General features: G+C 26.4%; 1 protein-coding gene across 3 annotated transcripts in view; it reads left to right on the forward strand.

The window, feature by feature from the left end:
• LOC132931612 (connectin) overlaps positions 1-15,614 on the forward strand; it is a 230,810-nt gene that overhangs the window by 29,976 nt on the left and 185,220 nt on the right. The gene's annotated exons all lie outside the window — the stretch shown is intronic.

Below are 15,614 nucleotides of genomic sequence, written 5' to 3' on the forward strand. Positions count from 1 at the left end.
TTTTTTATAAATATTAGCTCTGAAAACTATATTAACTTGATGGTTTGAATTGCCTAATATTATGTTTTTAAAGCAAAATAGTATTTATATTAAATTGGTTTGGATAGTATAGTGTATAATTAATATTTTGCTAGTTTTTAGAACTTATTTTTTGAAAGAAGTTTTATTTTTTTATTAATTGACCGAGCACCATTTATTACATTCGAAATAAATATAAATAAAAAATCACGTCTGATAATTTATAATTTATAAGCCAATAAAAATCAAATATTTTAAATGTATTACAGCACTATATAACTTTAAAGTTTAAAGGAGCCTCTAATTTTAGTATACGTATCTCATTACCCATTAATTGAAATTAGTAGAAAGTTTATCGGATGTTTGGAGGCATACCGGATAAAGTTAGTAGTTTAGTGGTAATTCAAAGGTTCACCTAATTTCGGGGACGTGCGGCATATACCGTCGTCGAATGGCCAGTTAAAAGTGCTCCGTTTCGCGTGTTAGGCTTTCATCCGTCGCGGCACTATATATACATTCGGCAACCACGTCAAAAAGTAAAAACGCAAGCCATTAATCGTATACACGTGATAACTGGCGCTATATATACTTCTATACGTCTGCGCAATTACGTGCTCGCCGGCTATCTGATGCTCGTTCCTTATATTACGCGCTCTCGCCCACTCTCTGAACACTTAATTTTGATTTTTCCTAATAACACCCCGAGACCCTAATATATATTTTCTGAGTACCGGTTTTGTCTATATTGTTATACCTTTATATATATATATATCTCCAGCCGTCATTAACTTAACAAATCGCGTACAAACATGCGGCAGGTATATTATTTATAAGGCTTTTTTAATCGTAGTATTTATTTCCAGCAGTCGTGTACCATCTATGATGCGCACGACAGGGCAATTTTTTATACACTTAACATTGTCGTTTAACAAGAAAACATTTTGGTTTTTGTTATTTGTACAATCATATAACATGTTGATTGTTGGTGCATTTATTTGCTCAATTTAACTTTAAATATATTAACAAATCATAGTTGATAAACTTAATTGGTTTAAAATTTGTTTTTTTATAGGTAGTAGGTATACTATTTACGTCAACATTTTCAAAATAATATTATGCTTTAAAATATATTTTATCAAGGCCAGGGTTTAATTTTTATATTATTAATATTAAATTGAACAACTTATGAGAAACCTTGTATTACATTTTCAAGTATTTTTAGTTTTTACACATAAACAAAAATTAAATCGTTATCTACATAAAGTAAAACATCTTAAAATAATTGATAATTTAAAGGGTATAAATCAGTGATGGCGTCAGGTCTTTTTACCAGTGCGGGCTAAAAGAAGACCAACATATATTAGGGTAGGCACAGTGACACAAATGGAGCAGCGCTGTAACACTGGTGACCACGGTCTGGATTTTCTAACCTTATACCTTCTTAACGACGTTGGCGCTGTTAGCTGTTCTCTAGCCGCTAATTATTGCTACATGCTATATGCCAATAGCCCATATTATTAGTCATTTTTCAGAATTTTCTAAAATTAGATGTATATTATGATAACCATATTATAACCATTTCCGTGAAAGGCACAAAATATAAAACCTAATTTGTAAATAACCTACAAACTATAGTTATGTCTGTTTAACTGTGCGTATGATATAGAAAAACTATACCCCAGCATTACACATATATTTTTAAAACTATTTACGTAATAATATTTAAATATTATCTAAATGGCTATAAGAAATTACACTTGAAATTTAAAATTTAATTATTTTTACCTACTTCTCAGAATGATGGTGAGACTAAAAAAAAAATTCATATTATTGTAAAACCATAACATCCGTCGTTTTACTAGGAATTTATAATATAAAATAGTGTCCATTTTAATGTTACAATCAATATTTAAATTATAACATTAATTTCTTAAAATTATGTAAAAATAATATTTTCAAAATCTCATAAATGCGTAGAGAAATGTATTGTTTATATTGTTATATACCTATATATATATTCTGTCTGAATGAAAAATCCTGTTGAAAAAGTCGAAAAAGTTTTTTGTAGTTTTAAGCATGCTTACACGAACTATTCGTATGCCCATCGGTGTTGATAAATGGTAATAAATGTATGTACTAACAAAAATGTGTATTATATAATATTATGTACTTGAAAGTGAAATAATGTGTTGATCTGTCGGCTTTCTATGAATGAAAGACCAAAGTATTATATAAGTAAATAATACAAAATGTTCAAACTAAATTTAATAATGAAATATTCAAACTAGTTTTAAATTTTAAATTCAAAACAAGTTGTATAACAACCTGTATAAATATACAATGAGGAAGCCCAAAAATACGGATTTTCAATGGAATAATGTACGCTATGTCGAATAAAAATGTTGGATTTAACTGTGAATAATACCTTGATGAATATAATATGTTTAAATTTATGTATTGTTTGGAATATGTTAATATTTAAAATTGATCAAAAGTTATGTACAATTAAAGTTGTGCGATTTCATCCATTGAACAATAAGCATGGAAAAAAAATGATAAATATGTTTTATTAATTAGAATTTATAAACATTTACATAACGGCTAATATAAGGTTTAAATGTATTAAAAGGAGAGTTCCACACAAAATCGTTTTAAGTTAAATTTTAAAAGATAACATACTCCTTAATCCCTTAAACACCCACTTAAGTAACCTCCAAAATGTAATCTAATAAATATAAATCCTCCCTAAGGTTGAGTGCACTATAATCTTGTTACTTTTTTTTCAAATTGTATACATGTTAAAAGCCTAACAACCGTTATATAGGGCAAGACTAAAAATACTAAGTCTTAAGACTAAAAATAATTGTTTAAAAATAATAGTAATAGTAATACTTATTATTTCTTATAACTTTGTTTTTTTTTTTTTTAGATTTACAGGATATTTGAATAACGTATATAGTATTGGCTTTGAATTATTTATTTTTATTTGGTTAGTACAACAAAAAATTCAATATTTACATTGTATTATATTATACCATTCTAAATAAAATACCTTAAATATTATATAATATAATTTTGAATGGTAAAACGTATTTAAACTCTACGAACTTTTAACTTTTAACGTTTAAATTTCGAGCTTAAGATAGTTGTGTAACATGCAAAAAGAAATAAACTATACTATTGTAGGTAAACTGATCTTTGTTTACCAAAATCTGCTGTCTTGTTAAGTCTTAACCAGAATAACGGTCATCATTTATAAACTCTATCCACATTCCCGAGAACACTATAAAAATACTTAAGCGCAGTCGTAATATTTTATTTAAAATAAATAAATATAGATTATTACAAAAAAACTGAGTAATTATTAATTCATTCACGTCGAACCGACCATCTCTGGGTAGGTAACTGTTAGTTAAAGACAACAAGCCGTTTTTTTTATGTTTTAAATTCATCAATAATTAAACGGTTCATTGTATTTATAAAAATGTGGTAGGGTTTAAGATTATATAAATAGTATAAAATACAAAAAAAACTAATCGATTTCTGTGGTCACAATAAAATAATAATTACAAGTCTACACTGTCTACAGTGTTAAACAAAATGCAATATTTTTAAAACGAATTATTAATGACAACTTTTATCATATTATAATGTTAAATACATTTTTTTCTTATCTCAATTGGTTTAAAAAAAAAGCCTGCTTAACTGCACATTTTGCTAAATATACAGTTAAATATTATTTATTTAAATGTACTCATACACAAAGTCACTAAAACATTTAGCGGGCATGATTAATATGAAGACACTGCAGTGTTTGATATTTTGCGAATTATTTTTGAGTATTAAGCTAATAAATGTTTAAAATTAGGGTATAATTGTATAAATGTATATTGATATTTATATAATGTAGTTTGTTATTATATAATTCTAGACGGGCTATTAATTTTAAAATACCGTTTTCATTTCGTATGTTTTCTGTATTAAGCAAATTATGTAATGGCCTTTGGGAAGTTTGCAATCCAAGCATATAACAAATGTTGATTATTCAGTTGAAATTCATTTACTGCTACGTTGGATGACACACGATATTTAACCAGGACACTATAAGTAAACACATTTTTCCTTTAGAGATAATTTTATGTTCAAATTTGTTTTCACCTCCCAGAATATTACCAAGGTATTAATTTAAATTAATTTCAGAGTGAAACGATTAAAGCGGTATAGATATTATAACGATCGTGTCTAAAGAGCATTTTGAAAATTAAAACTCATTTGATTTATACTATTTTTCCTTAAAGTATATCTTACAATATTCAGGATCCCGAGGGGAACGTTTATCACACAAAAGTTTCTAGATATTAATCACTTGATTGTGATCTTCAATAACATTTATTTAGATTATTTTATCTTCTTTTATAGCCATTAGCTGTCAAGAACTTTATCAATTTAAAAAAGCGCAACATTAATCTGGCAGTGATGTATTCGTTAAAATATGTAGTGGGTAATTGGTTAAATGTCAATATTTTTGAGGATAAATTTTCATCTACTAATTAAAAAAAATAATTATTAAAAATAGCGATCAACGTGGAATTGATACTGTGTGTATTATACACAATTTGTAATTTATAATTAATGTATTGTCTATTTCGTATGTTAATATTTTTTGTATTTTATAATTAACAATAAATATTCATTTTTCACTAAATTTTCAGCTTTTCGATGTGTAACAAAATACTGATGAAAAAACGTGTAGTTTTTATAATTTTTATTAAATATTATGTGAATTATCTAGTATATAATACACATATTATACATATTACATTATAATATAATTGTAAATTTTTTGAATCGTACGATGGACGTAAATATTTTTTTTTTTTAAACAATGCTTTTTATATTACAATATTTGTTGTATGATAACATTATGTTTAACAGTCAAAGTATACCAGTAAATGGTAGTTGTTATTGATTATATCATTGATTGTCATTTATTTTCATACAATGATGAGTTGCTTTTTAAGTATTTTTTTAGATTTTATTATATCATAATTTAATTTTACATGTTGTTTTCTAATATAAAGTGCTTAGGTAAGTACATAAAAATGTTTCTTAAAATTTAAAAGTAATGACTACGAAAAATAACACTACATATGTGATACGATAGTGTTTATTGATAAAATGATAACGAATATAGATATAATTATTACTACAAATAAAAACTTCAAAAAGTACAATAATTATCTATAAGAATCATTTTATCAAAACGAATATTGTTAATAAATACAAAATTTGTTTTTTAATTAAATTGAAAATTGCAAAAAATTTAAAAATGTTTCAAAACCGTCTGAATAATAAATACTTGAATTTATATTTTGTCTATTTTATATATAAAATGCGTATAGCTTCGTAGACTTATATTGATAAATGCACAAACGTAACAAGTATACCTACTTTCATATAATCATATTATATTAAAATATTTAATAGATACAATAATTATCATTGGTAAATAATGTTTAAAATCTCAGAACAATCTTTTTCGAATTTTGATACATCAAAAATGACGGTTTTCATTAAAAAAAATTTGTATTATCTTTTGACACTTTCTTAAATTGTATAAAAAAATGTAAGTACTTGATAAAATTATTAAATGGTCTTATTGGATATACTTATAAATTGTAAAAAATTAGAATTTATATTAATGCACGTTTGAAATATAAAATAGGAGTTTTCATTCAAAACAAATCGTCATGTATGTTCTCTGTAAGTATATACAATATACAACACTGTGAGTTTTAAACAACGTATGTGTGTGTGTGTGTGTGTTTTTTTTTTACAAAACAAAATCAGATTGTTTGGCGGAATACATGAACTTGTATTTGTAGTTCGCATTGGTACAGGGTTTAATCATATTACATCATCATATCCGTTATTAAATCAACTAGGTATTTATTTGTTTGGGGATTTCGATTCACATTATTTCACAATTCCACCCTACCACGTTACGCGAATTTCCGATAAAATAGGTATGTAACTTTTACGATTGATTATGTATCTTAAATTCTAACATAAATTTTAGGTAACATAAAACATTAATTTGTCCGGGATCACACGTCATATATGATGTATGACATAGTTGTACGCGTTCGTTTCATCAAAACTTTTTAATTAATAATCACCGTCGAAGGCACACGACGAGTTATTCAGTGAATGGGTGGTAGGTAGCAGATATGCCATTTTCAATTTCGATGACTATTATACGTTCATTCAGCCTCAAAACGGTTTATTGCGAATAACTCGTTAGATATTTATAATTTGTCAGTTATTTGGTATTAATTTGCGTCTTATGGACTGTCTTACTGGGACGGTCTCAGTTCCTTTCCAAGTTCCAATTTTAGTGTATTAAAATATGTCTGTCTTTATCGACATTGTATTGATTTAGTGTGTGTATGTATTATTATTATTATTATATAATTAAACAATTTGGTAATTTAAATTTTATATTATCATTATTTATAACTTTACGAGGAATGTTTTTTGAATTCTTTGTCCATGTTTCATAATAAATAATATGATAAAGAAATGAAAAAATATTTTTACTATTGTCATAAAATTAATATAATAGGTAGGTATGTATTATTTAGACGTGCGTAAAAGTTTACGAAATTCTGCGTAAATTAGATTTGTTACTGATCAAAAAACTATAAATTATAACTTATAAGAAATAATAAAAAATATTTAAGTTTGTTGAATATAATATTTATTTGAAATTCAGAATTTTTTTCAAAAACTTACGTATCCGTAGATACTTGAATTTATTATTATAATATTTTTCGATATTTTTTGGTATATTCAAAAAAATTGTTTTAATTTATAAAAAAAAATTAATTATTATATAAAATATGATTCGATGTTTAAAATAAACTTCCTTTATGATACAATTTCAGTAATTTAGATTCAAACTAAAACAAAGTTTTATTTGTATTTAAAAATTAAAAAAATAATTTATTTGTTTATTTATTTTGTATTGTAAAATATTATTATAAAAATGTTTGAGAGTACAGGGTATAGCAAAAGTTTATTTGATCAATAGAAATAGTATTAAATTATAATAATATGTAAGATGTAATATAGGTGTAATAGCCAATTATGAAATTGTGTTATTTTAAAATTTTACTTAAATACTCACTTGCCATATTAAACAAATTATTTCATATGTTCAGTAAGTGTTTTCAACATAAATTTTAAAGCTGAAATCTTATAAACCTGCAGCTTATACATTACTAGTCTAAGTTAGGTATCAATAGGTGGGCTATAGCTATTTAGTATTTACATATACAGTAATATATTTATTTGTTTAACGTTTGGTGGCGCTCAGATATTATTACTACTTTAGCCAAAACATATCAGTCTTTTGTCCATCATTTTGATCGACTTAGTAATGTGATAATACTTTTGAAAACTGATTTGAATTTGTGATTATGTTTACTTGAGATAGGTCAATCTACTTTTCCCAATTATAGCCCCCTAATTCATATTAATTTGGTTTGAATATTTTAAAATTTAGGAATTTTTAAACGTTAATTATGCGGAATTAAAATCAGAAATCTTAAAATGTGAATTACCCGATCTCAAGTAGACATTATAAAAAATTCAGATTAGTTTTCTGAAATATTATCGCATTATTAGATTGGCCTGTAGGATGAAAAAAAAAACTGATATGTTTATAACTGATCACCACCAATCCCCTTAATCATATTATATTATTGTATATTGTACAGTATTGTGTTACAACCAATATTCACCAAATATAGAATTTCGATCTTATTATAATATACCTTAGCATTGTATTACTAAATATATCAATTGATTGTAATGTATAAAAATGTATTTTATTTTATGTAAGATAATTTATGTATTAATGTAGAAAACAACCAATTATAGGGTCATCGAAGGTTACCTAATAGCTTATATTTAGATAATAGATATGTTATAATTATGTAAAAACATTGTTTTAAATTTTAAATTATTATAGATTATTTTTCTTATTGAATGTATGTGCAGTATCTACATAACACAAGATATATACAATTATATATTTTTTTATATTAAAGTATCATACTATCATAATTATTATTATATCTTATTGACATGGATCATTAAGGAAGATTAATTCTGTTAGAACTTAGTTATGATAATTTTATTTTTTAGCTTTTTTTAGATTTTAAATATTTATCTTTAAATAGTTTAAACATATTTTCTGATTTTTAGACGATGTTAAACAGGTATTTGTCCAGTTTTATTATGTGTCAATAATAATAGAATATTTCATATTTTTATTTTTATAATTCGTTAAAATGCATCTTCAAAAATTTATTAATTTTTTAAAAGTAAATTACTTATTTATGTATTTTATATAATTAATTTTATTGATTCAATTTTTATTTTATTATATTACTTAAATTTTATATTATATTATATTAAAAACAGGTCAATAATATAAAATATAAGGTAGGAGTGACGTATTTTCATTTAACTTTTAAAAGTTTGTACACGAATACTAATATTTTCAAATATGCTTCTATGGATTCTTATTATTATTGAAATACTCACCGAAATCTCATAAAAATATCATCTGTTATAATGGATTCACGTGAGTACACAGTACAAAACTAAATTATACTTCAAATCATCCAGCTCATGTTTGTTAATTATATTTCTAAATTGTAAAAGTTGTCCATTTTATCTTATGCCGCACATTATAAATAAATTCTTATTTTATATTCTTGAACTTTTAACTTTTGTGATAGTTTTATTAATGTAAACTGGATTGGCAGGCCAGTTGTGGTGGCATTAAGAACCCAAGACCTTATCCACCTCATCTTTTTTTTTCTAGTTGGTCTATATACTTACGTGACTAGGATTCATTTTCGGAACCAAAAAGAATACTAAGGGAAAATTCACCACTGAACTTCAATGACGTCTGGTGACTTAATAATGTTCTGTAACGACTTAACGATGTTGTGCAATAGTATGATAATAATAATTTTTGTTGTAAACACGATATTTTGATTTTATATTTACTTACGGCTTTACAAATTATTAACACCTAACAATCGTTATTTAGTAATTATAAATTAAATACAATCAATATTAATTTAAAAATACAATTATTTAAGTTTAACTTAAATATATTCTAGGGCTTTATGTAAGAATTAATTTTACCCGTTTAATGTATAATAATATAATTTATATAAATATACATACCTATTAAAAATATATAGACTAATTAAATATTTTAATAGGTTCCCTAATTTTTTTTTAATTTGCTAATTTATATTTTAAATTGAAGGTCATTTTATTTTCAAGACTTTTATAATATTTATACAAAGAATATGAAGAAACTTCAAAAAGTTTACAAATTAAGATTTCTTACTCACACGTGTGTATTGCCAATATATAGTAATTGATTATTAACTATTTTACTAAATTTCAAACATTTAGGATCGAGAAGTTTGATAGTAGGTTAAGACTATATTATAATATAGGCAATATCGCATACTAAAATTTTATTTAAAACTTAAAATTAAAATTTAAGTACAGTGTTCAATTTATAGTACTATTGTAACAATATTGTTACTAATTTTGCTTCAATGTTAATAGTATATTTGAATGATTATAATGGGGTTGTGAATATTTATGACAAGACATGCGATGTAGATGAGTTATAAATAAGTGGTTTGTGGTTAGGTTGTTAATATGAATTAATTGATTTTCTGATCGTTTTTATTATTAATATTTGTATAAAAAAATACTTTATCACAGTATATTTGACATTTTTTACTTTTGTTTGTCAACATTTGTCTTGTATTGGACAGGTATAAATGACAAGCGGTTATGGTTTGTCGATGTGCTTTGTTGTAACAGATAATTAGGTATAATTTATTTTGAGTGGCAGTTTTTTGTTTATGCATTTTCTATTTAGATGCGTCATTATATGACTAATTGTTGATATTGGTTTGTTGTATTATGACTAAGATTCAGCCGGTATATAGTGTTATTATGTAACAATTTTTTATCTAGGGTGAGTTTCAACATTTTTACCATTGCAGGTGTCCAAGAAATTGGTTCTTCCATTATATATATTCTACATACATTTAATTTAAACTTTAATTTGTAAACAATAAACGTTTAGTAATAAAACATGTATGTTATGGTTTTTAAGTTATATATAAAATATTCTGATACTTATTTATGTAATTATTGATAAGAATATTTAGTTTTAAATTTATAGAGATACTAATTTTTTTAATAAATAAAACGTATAACGTATTACATACCTATATATCGTAGAAGCACTATCTCATCATTCATACATTTATATTTCAATTTATCCACATTTCCAAGTATCCAATTCTTATGGTTCGCTCGGGATTTAAGCATTCGGATACATTGTAATAAATACTAATATGATACAGGTGTGAGGGTACGTAGAAAAGAGACACATGAGCCCCTTGAGAAAACAAACTCAGAATTAACTACAAAATTTGTAAACTTAAGTGAATATCACGCTATAATACACGCACACAGCGTGTATGCAAAAAGTGAGTGAGCGTGTGTGTGCGTGAGAGAGAGAGAGAGACAAAAAAGTGAAAGAGAGATGAGAATAGCGAGAGTGAGAGAGTCTAATGATTTTTCATCCCACTGCAAATAAAATATTAAACGCCCTTCTCCTTTTTCTACTTTTAAGGTTTTGAGAAAAATCGACCGATTCTCTACAAAGTGTATTCAGAATATTAAAGTTACGCGCTTCTGCCCCCCCCAAAAAAAATAGAGCTTGTACGAATTAAACCAACCTCTATACACGACCCAACTGTTACCGTTTTCTGATTGTTACTATACACTGCTGTCCGTGCTGCTTTACTAACATAATATAATTTGCATACACTGGTTATAATAACGGTGTAGGCGTAGGACGACCCTTTATAAGGGTAGTCGACCCCTTCTTATGAGTATTTTTAGAGGAAACAATATACATGCGTATGAAACACCACCTATGTTTCCGCCTGCATTATCTGATGACATGTTCAATTTTTTATTTTTTTTTTACGTACGATCATTTATTGATTTCATATAATAATTATAATAACTTTTGCCTATAACATGATTGTATTATATTGACATAAGTTATAATCCAATAACTATTGGTTTTTATTAACTAACGCTATTCGAGTCAAGAATAGAAAAGCTAAACATTTTAAACATTGATCTCATATTACTTAGTATTTGACTATTAATTCATTGACCTAAAATAAAATAATAAAATATCGTTTGATAATAAATCGCAAATTAATGAATGAATGTGTTATTAATTATAAATAAACTATTAATTGTTAAAATTAATAATGAATAATAAAAACAAAATACGATCAAAGAATTTTAAGAATATTTTAAAATTTAAATAGGTTTCATATGACTGAATTAAAAGATAAAAAAAATAAATTATAAGAATTTAATATTTATCTATAAATTATAATAATATATTTTGTAGAGGAATTTTAAGTGGCCAGAAGTTTAAACAGTTGACATGTTAATGTTTTTACAAGTATTTAGCCAATTTGTGATACACGAAGATAAAAATGAGTCAGCAATTTTAAATTTCAAATAACCTTAATGTGTAAATCTTTATAATCAACTAGTATGACAGTAGTTTTGTAAGTGATATAATAACCTTCTTGTTATAATCTAGTACAATGTATAATTATTTTACGTCTGCGTGTTGTAATACATTTTTATAGTTTATGTCAATGTACTTGTTCATATTTAAAATAAATGTATACATAAATTCGTAAGTTATAATATAATACAGTTATTAAAAATTATACTTTGTTGAATATTATATTATTTAAGTAAATTTATCCATTAACATTTAATTTTTATAATTGTTATTATGATTTGTGAATTATATAATAATATGTATAGTTTTATAGTTTGATGTGGATATAAAATGATATATTTTACATGCGTTTTATCATTTTTCCATATAGCTAATGCAGAAATATATCGGTATAATTTACCTTTTGTATACAAACGTTAATTTAAAAGATTCTTTTTTTTTTTGTTAATGCATATTTAAGCATTTTTTCTTATTTTTAAGGTATAAATGCATACATATTTTATGATTTTTAGTGCATAAAGTCTCTAGTTTTACTCACAGCTATATGATTTTATAGAAATTTATTAAATGTTTACCTATTTATTGTATTAGATTTTTGATTTATTTTAAATATTGAGAGTATTTTTTTTTTATTGGTGATATATGATACATTGGAAATTGAATCAATGTTTTTTTTTTATAGTTTATATATTCATGTTAATAATATAACTTATAGCAAAGTTTATATATTGTAAAAATAAAAATAATAACTACCTACGAATATTTAACGAATAATAAAATTGTAATAGTGTTATTGTAAACAACTATAAAATAATAGTATTATTGGCATTAAACAAAGTTAATTACGATTATAAAATGTGTGCATACCTATAGTACATTTTCCATGTTATTTCTAATATATAAGTGCACATGAAACATTGAATATTCCTGAATTATTATGTGGTGTATAATATATTGTGGTTGTAACTTGTTTAATTTATAAAGCGTAAGTAAATGTACTAGAAACTAGTGAACAATAAGCTCATAAAAATCGAATAATGAAAAAAAAAACACTTTTTTTGAACTATTGTTCTACAAAACATTATATACATACAATTCCGTTTGTTAAAGAATGTTTGGAGTAGCGTACAAACGTAATAATATTACTGTGCACAGCGGATAGTTTTAGACTATATATTGTATATGTCTTTTATAATCAAAACAAAGTTATTTTATTTATGTTCCGTAAATCTCAGTCATGAAAAATAAGCGTATTCGTACAATAAAAGTTTGGACAGCCACATTATAACTGAATAAAGTAAATAATCGGTTTTATAAAGAGGGATTGTTCTCGTTTTACTTTATTTGTGTAACCTTTTGTAAATTTCGTTTTTAACATCCAATCAATGATTATCGGATCGGTACAACGACAATATCAACATGATAACGAATGTGTCACTTTTTGATTTTCAAACATTTTTTGAAAAGTACTTAGGTACCTAGATTTAGTACCAATGTATTTTATAATTTTAAATATTATGTAATATCCAATCGTGTATAGTATAATATCGTGGTAAAGCTTATACAAAGTTTACCACTATAAATAATTATTCAAATTCGTAATGGCGATGTCGGGGATACTGCGTAGTTTATCGGTTAGAATATTGTCATAAAATATACTGTTTATGTATGATATATATTTTACGCGTGTACGCCGCTGTTGTTTAAACTATCTTGCTGGTAACTATAATATTCGGCTTATTCCATTCAACTAGGATTTTATGAAAAGCGGTCGGCAATCATCATAATACCCACAAATTTGAGTATTATATACTTATATTACGATTTTGTTTGAACAATATAATAATATTTATAGACTATATAAATATGTGTACTACTACGAAAATAATGGGTGATTTTTAATCAATGACAGTACCGTATACTACAGGTATACGTACATAGAGGTTATTATATGATAAATATATTTAATATATATTATTTTTTATGTCAATAGACATTTTTCGTTCGAAAAATCCTCCTTAGAGGAGTGCTTTGACATTTTACGCGTTGATTCCACGGAAACGCAATAGCGGAATCATCGTGTGGGAAGTCTGTGAGCCACGGTGTCTAGCCAAATGATAATTGAATCATTTTCCAATTACCGTTCTCTTGCGTTCAGCACCGGCACCGTATAGTAGAACCCTCGGGTTACGACACGATGACAGCCACGCCCACTTAGGGGGGACTCGCAGAACACTTGTGTCGGTGACGCCCATCTAATTAAGATTTTTCCAATCGTGTAATAATATAATTCGGCGTTGTTGGTAGGGAGGAGAAAGAAGGGGAGCGAATTTTTGAAAAGTCGAAACAAATGTTACGCGCTCTGTAGTCTTACTAATATAGGTGTAGGTAGGTACTCGCTAGCGGTTTTGACGTAACGCAATGGCACGAATACCGAGACGTTTACACGAGCATGAATTATGGCCGACTCGTGCGTTTCACCCATGCAAACTCGGTAAATTTTTTTTATTCCCGCCAAAGGCGAAACGCTTGCAATATTAAAACAAACAGTGTATATACGAACCGCGGGGGAGCACGTAAAGCACAATGGACATTTCAATATTGAATGAGCATGTGTGTATATATATATATATATACGAAGGGCGAACTGCATGGAATGGCCAACAATTCCTTTTGTGAGGAGGGCCTGCGGTCAATTGTATACGGGTGACGTAGTGGGGGGGGGGGCGGAAGCGAATAAAAAGGAGAAAAAAAAGGCAACCCATAATCCATATATGTATATATATATTTACCCCACCCGTTAGCTATACACAGTGGCTTTTATCGTACGGTAGTTTTCTGACACGTCACGGGAAAAACATACACAGACAAAAAGAAAGCCAATATAATATATAAAATATGCCGTCCGTAAGGTAATACTCCTTCGATTCGTATACCATAAGAAACGCATATTACGTATAAATATTTCATTATTATGTCATCGCTGTTGTTCGTGAATTATTCGTGAGTCGTTCGCACGACAGGAAACTCTTTAGACATCGGGAGGGGGGGTAGGTTAGGTCGTAGCTATAATACGCATATATACTAATATTTAGGGAAAACAAATATTGTGTCGTGACAACAGCCACTTAAAGAAAATTATATAGGTTTAAGAGTTATACGATATAAACCGTTTTAGAGCCATTGCCGATCGACAGGCGTATTATGTCATCGGAAATCCATTTTTTCGTATATACTGCACATCGTACTTAGCTGGTTCTCGGAAATGCATCGGGTCAATCGACAGGCGGGGGCAGCAATGCATAACACCGATATTTCTTTAGTTAAGCAACATACATTATTTAGTCGTTTCAACTAAGTGAGTGTCGATATTTTACCTAATCCTTATCCAGTTAAGGAGTTGTTATTGGTGAGCTATTCCTATTTCATGAACCTATCTTGAGAACCGGGTTGTTAGACCGATAAAATTAAAGTATTATAAGTTCTATATAATATATTAATATAACAACGTATATAAAGGTTTATTTAATGTCTGAAATAATAATAATATTGTACAGTAGGTACAATACTGTCGTCTGTTACCTAAGTAACCTTGTTATTGAGGATATCAGTGTATTACAGATCACAGTAATAGCAGAGTACTAGTTGAATAATTTGATTATTATGAGATACGTTATTATAACTATTGTAAAACGAATACTAAGCAAAAATGTAGAGATGACCACCGCTAGTTTGCACTTTACTATTTAAAATTTGACTACTAGCTATGCAAATAATATGCTATGTGCATTATACTATATATATGAAGGTGATAAGAAAAACCCACTTTCTTACTTAATATTCATTTAATTAACATTTTATACATTAAAATTATGTATGAAATACTAAACACCGAATTACAAAATATGATCATATCATA

Source organism: Rhopalosiphum padi, chromosome 1, assembly GCF_020882245.1.
Source record: "Rhopalosiphum padi isolate XX-2018 chromosome 1, ASM2088224v1, whole genome shotgun sequence".
NCBI lineage: Eukaryota > Metazoa > Arthropoda > Insecta > Hemiptera > Aphididae > Rhopalosiphum > Rhopalosiphum padi.